General features: G+C 40.8%; 1 pseudogene; it reads left to right on the forward strand.

Annotated features, from left to right (window-relative positions):
• The first annotated feature begins 4,757 nt into the window (after positions 1–4,757).
• LOC138986315 (large ribosomal subunit protein uL30 pseudogene) lies at positions 4,758–5,830 on the forward strand (annotated as a pseudogene).
• The last annotated feature ends 306 nt before the right edge of the window (positions 5,831–6,136 follow it).

Here is a 6,136-nt window from a genome sequence, read left to right on the forward strand (position 1 = left end):
TGCATTTTTCAATGGTACTGGTGTAGCTAAGTACCATGGAGCTCCTAAGGATAAGCAAAGCCAGCAATCCCTGGCCAGTTGGGGGTTGGTGTCATTAAGAAGGTGATGACTTGTGTTGAGAATCTGGTATGCTGCTGCTGCTGCTGCTAAGTCGCTTCAGTCATGTCCGACTCTGTGCGACCCCACAGATGGCAGCCCACCAGGCTCCCCCGTCCCTGGGAATCTCCAGGCAAGAACACTGGAGTGGGTTGCCATTTCCTTCTCCAATGCATGAAAGTGAAAAGTGAAAGTGAAGTCACTCAGTCGTGTCCGACTCTTAGCGACCCCATGGACTGTAGCCCACCAGGCTCCTCCATCCATGGGATTTTCCAGGCAAGAGTACTGGAGTGGGGTGCCATTGCCTTCTCCGTGAGAATCTGGTATAGACGAGCATCTAAGGGGGAGTTAACTCTGTAACCTGGGTCATACTGCCAACAAGCAGTCTGATTTTTTAAGGCAAAATTGGTCTGTGATTTCATTTGTTTGCATTATTGTTCCTGTCCAGTAGGTTTTTCCATTCATTTGGCAGACAGACACCTGTTCTGGGTTGTAACATCTGTGTGGCATTTGGGGGTAGATGAAGGAACAGGGGCATGATGGCAGTGTCATGGTGTCAGGATACCACCCGGGGTTTGGATCCTCTGATGGGGGAGAGTTAGAAGCAGTGGCGGGCACAACTGGAAAACATTTTTGGCACCCAGGCCCCTGGATATACATCACATGGTTATGAAGGCAGTAGGTGATCGGCCTATAGGATTGGCTATCTATACATTGTTCTAGCTGATGATTTTCTAAGGGTTGACTGTAATGTTTACAGGTGCATGATGGATAAGGAATGGCACCATCTTTTACAGCAAGGGACACCAAAAAGACTGCAAAGCAGCCTGCACACAACAGATAACTGAACACTAGCAAAAGGTTTTCTTCCCATCTTTGGGTTGTCCTGGCTATAGCAACTGAGCCTATTGTGAAGGGGGGTCAGCTATACTGTGAGCAATTTAGTTACTAGGGAGAATCGATCACAAGAGACATCTAATGAGAATGAGGCTTCCCACTACAGCAAGATAACAGACAGCTAACTGCAGCTTCTGACCCAAATCCCAGTCCTGGGGTGTGACTGAAGCTAGTACTATAGCGAAGATCAGAGCAATAACACCAATCAGGGATAGAGTCCAGCGTTGACAATGAAAATCCATTGATATTTTGATAACCAGACCCTCAAGCTTCTGCCATGTGTTGACGAGGCAGCTGATGGAGTGTGGCTGCAGCAAGGCTGTGTGTTGTTCAAGCTTCTGCCGTGTGTTGACTAGTCAGCTTCCTGAGTGACTAGAGCAGGGCTCAGCGTCCTTCCTGGGTTAGGGCCGTTGTTTCTGGAACTAGAACTTGAGGGAATTTTCAGGGGTCCAGAATTGTTTTCCAGGTGTCCTCATCAAAGGAAGTCGCTGCCTTCTTGACTCTGGTGTGGTGGATCCAAGGGATGACACCTATAACTCTAACAGCTGTAGGGGTTGCCAGGACGACAGTGTGAGGGCCTGTCCAAACTGCCTGAAGTGTTTTTTTTTAACCTTTAACCCATACCTCATCTCCTGGCTGATAGGGATGAACCCAATTGCCCAAAGGAATGGGTGTCCTCTCTAAGATTTATCAGGCAGTATGGCGGAAGACTTTTCCCAGGGCCTGGAGGTGTTGGGACATCTCCAGGTCAGCTAGTTGCTGGTGGTCTCTGTTGAGCTTTTCTATCACTAGAGGTGGTCTCCCATATAAGATCTTAAAGGGAGAATAGCCTGAGGACCTTGAGGTGTATTCACAGAGAGAGATGGAGAGTCCACAGAATGATAAGGCAGCTTGTTCCAGCATTGTCTGGGTGTTGTCCAGGGGATATTCTTTTCATACTACTACTTGGAGAAGCAAACTTAACAAGAAAGTTAAAGCTATATGACCCAAAGATTAATAGAAGTAGGGAAGCTGCTGGGGGGCTAGCCAGGAGAACCAGGTCCAAACATTGGTTTGTGACATTAGTATTTCTCTAGGTATGGGAAGATGCAAGAATTTGGACTCATAAAAATCTTTACCTGAAAGCATCTGACTATCTGAAGGCCTGTTTTTCTGGATTTTTCCCAGAGCACAGAGTGCCTTATTTTTTGTCTCCACCCTGAACTCCTTTCAAGGGGGTGTTGAAGGTCAGCATCTTGTAATGGTCATGATTTGACCTTTGTAGAGGCAGCTGGCAAATTTCCAGTAAGCAGGGCCCCTTCATAGCCACATATTTGACCATGTTTGGGGGCATTTCATGATCATTGTGTCCAACAAGGCTGGGAAGGCTCATTCCCAGGTCTAACAAAGATTCCACTGACAGGCCACTTAATGTGTTGTCACTAGAGCAGGCCTTGTAAGTAGCAAAAGTTTCTGGACCATACCTGTCTCACTAGCCTCTTGGTCCAGGAAAATATTTCCTCTTGTTGCTTCTTCCCATATCTGCTGCTGCTGCTAAGTCGCTTCAGTCGTGTCCGACTCTGTGCAACCCCATAGACGGCAGCCCACCAGGCTCCCCCGTCCCTGGGATTCTCCAGGCAAGAACACTGGAGTGGGTTGCCATTTCCTTCTCCAGTGCATGAAAGTGAAAAGTGAAAGTGAAGTCGCTCAGTCATGAGTGGGGTGCCATCGCCTTCTCCGCTTCCCATATCTAGAGTTACATTATTACAATTATTGATCTCATATGGAACTGTATATCAGCATTTTATTACAGATTCAGTCACACAATATAATGTAAGAAGTAATCTTCTGAAGCAAGCTACATAGAAAATAATATAGCCAGCAGTTATTAATAAGGTCACAAGCAAGAGTTTAAGTCAAGAACTTTCATTGGGTATAACCCGGTATACTCCAGGTCATCTGACTCAGTTGAATGATTATAGCCAAGTGTTAAAATCCTGGTTGTACATCATGGAGCATCTGACCTTTATCCAAAGATTGGTTACTGAGATAAGCTTTAGAAACAATCTTAAGAGTGTCGTTTTATTAACTTAATTAAACCTTTTAGCAATATAACATAACAAGGAGTGATCTCAAAAGTGAGTCTTAGTAAGCACAGACCTTAATTAACAAAACTAGAACTTAATGTTCAGTGAAACATAATTTTTTTCCTTTTTGGAGAACTCATTGTGAGGGCATTAACACTGTAGCCATGTAAGGTTATAACCTATCAAATAAAAATGAGATCTGTCAGGGAGCCTGGAGAGCCCATAGCTCTCGCTCTTTGATTTTTAGCTTTATATCCACTTTCAATAGGAGCAGACTATTGCCATGTTTTAAGGACATCGGGATAGCAAAAGTCTAACCATAAGGGGCTATTTTTTTTGTAGAAGCAGAATGAGCTTTGTCTACATGTACCATAATCTTAAATAATGTTTATTTACTTTACTAAAGTAACAAAAAGGTTTTAAAACAAGTGTAAATCACTTAAAGGCAAAGAACCTCATAATCTGTTATCAAAAGCTGCATTCTAAGAAAACTTTTTTCTCTAAACAAAGAGAAGACCAAATTCTAGTCTGGTACCAGCTTACTGTTAATAAAAAAATTTGTTTATCTGCTTAATCTTAGAGAGTCTTTTCCATAAATTTTTAAGAACTAGCAGTATTCTTCTAAAGGCATGAGAGTAAAACCATAGAAGGCATGTTTAAAATCTGATTCTATTGCAATTGACAAAGAAACCTGGTCATAACACTTTAATATGATAACTAGAATTATAATTGACCTTCTTTTATCAGGACATATCAGATCTATATTAATTTCACATAATCTTAGGATATCTATATTAATAACATAACCATACAGTATAACCTGAAAAGATTTATCACCCCTTCAACAGTACTTCTCATGTCATTTAACATGTCAAATGAACCCAGGTAGCTTAATAGCTCTTTGGGATGTCTCAGGGGCCCTCTGAGGCACTCCAAAGTTAGCTAGAAGTCAAGTTATTTAGGAAGTTTTGTCAATACTATCAAAAGGGTTTATAACACTCAGTCAGGTAGGATCATATAAGTCGCTGTGAAATAATATTTACTTAGCCAAAGGTAACAAAAGATTTCAAAGGTAAATATAGGACAGATCAATTAAGAGATAAAGAAACTTAAATCTATTATTAAAAGCAGTTCAACATCTGAAGAAAGTATGTCCTCTTAACAGAGAGAAAGGCCGAATTCAAGTTTTGCACCTACTTACTTTAAACTCATTTAGGTAAACTTAATTAAATTTATTTTTAAACTTAGTCCTAACCATGCACAAAACTTTTTTTTCAGGGTCCACTTTTCACAAAATTTTTAATCACTTTCTGTAATAGCCACCTGTAAGTCAGGCCTACTTTCTTTTCCCTTTATAAAATGTAATTTTATTTTTTATATCTGCTTTATTTAAAACATACAACTTAATTATCAAACATTAATACTAGATATTTAATATTGAATATTTCCCAGTTTATGTGAATCTGAAATTTATTTAGGTTAATTTTTCTGTATTTAGAATTGTTTGATTTGTAAGCGCTTACTTTTCTTTAGGCCACTTAAATTAGAACTCATTTACAACTTCAACAATATTATCAGAAAAAAAACAAAAGATATACACTGAGATATACATAAATCCAGACAGACAGGCTGACAGAGATCTTACAGTTTTCTGCTTGAGATTCAAAATATCTCTTTGGCTCTTTCCCGGCTGGAACCATGGAGGGTGCAGAAGAGAAGAAAAAGAAGGTTCCTGCTGTGCCAGAAACCCTTAAGAAAAAGCGGAAGAATTTCATGAGCTTAAGATCAGCGACTGAGAAAGAAGTTTGCCCAAAAGATGCTTCGAAAGGCAAGGAGGAAGCTTATCTATGAAAAAGCTAAGCATTACCACAAGGAATACAGGCAGATGTACAGAACTGAAATTCGAATGGCTAGGATGGCACGAAAAGCCGGTAACTTCTATGTACCCGCGGAACCCAAATTGGCGTTTGTCATCAGGATCAGAGGTATCAACGGTGTGAGCCCAAAGGTTCGAAAGGTGCTGCAGCTCCTTCGCCTCCGGCAGATCTTCAACGGCACCTTTGTGAAGCTCAACAAGGCATCAATTAACATGCTGAGAATTGTGGAGCCATACATTGCATGGGGGTACCCAAATCTGAAGTCTGTAAATGAATTGATTTACAAGCGTGGTTACGGCAAAATCAACAAAAAGTGAATTGCCCTGACAGACAACGCATTGATTGCTCGACCTCTTGGGAAATATGGAATCATCTGCATGGAGGATCTGATTCATGAGATCTATACCGTTGGAAAATGTTTCAAAGAACCAAACAACTTCCTGTGGCCCTTCAAATTGTCTTCTCCACGAGGTGGAATGAAGAAAAAGACCACCCATTTTGTAGAAGGTGGAGATGCTGGCAACAGGGAAGACCAGATCAACAGGCTTATTAGAAGGATGAACTAAGGTATCTACCAGGATTATTATTGTAATATGGTTAATAAACAATCGAAACAAATTGAAATGTACTGTCTTGGTTGACTTTTATCTTTCCTTTGCAAATCTTGGTGCGAGAAGATTAAGTCAAATCAACAGCCTAGCCTCTTGGATGCAAAACTTACGGTCCAGCCTGTGTCTTGTGAAAAACATTCCTTGGGTTTATTGAAAATTTTCCTGTACAAAAAACAATCCTGATTTTCCATTTTCAGTTGGCCAAACTGGGTCTAATCTAAGAAAGCCTATGTCACAGACTTTTGTGCATGATAAAAAGTTCAGTTTACAGATTAAAAATGTTGCAGAAAAAAAAAAATCTCTTTGACCCCTTTTTCTTTCTTTGCTTGAAGTTCTAACTTGCCCAAGGCTGAGGTCTCAGGCAAAGTGGGCTGTGTATTTCAAGGACATGGAAAGGGTTAACTTCAAGCTTTTTCTTAGGCAGGTCTTTTAAAAAGCTAGTTGTTTTTAATTGCATATGCAAAAAAGAATTGGTTTTGCAGTTTCCAAGAACAAAAATTTCTCTCTGTTCAATCAGCGATCACACACTCACAATCATTCAGAGTCTATCACAATGTCCCCCTTCTCCTGAGTCCCCAGGTTTCCTTAA

The sequence above is a fragment of the Bos mutus genome, chromosome X, assembly GCF_027580195.1.
Source record: "Bos mutus isolate GX-2022 chromosome X, NWIPB_WYAK_1.1, whole genome shotgun sequence".
NCBI classification, from domain to species: domain Eukaryota; kingdom Metazoa; phylum Chordata; class Mammalia; order Artiodactyla; family Bovidae; genus Bos; species Bos mutus.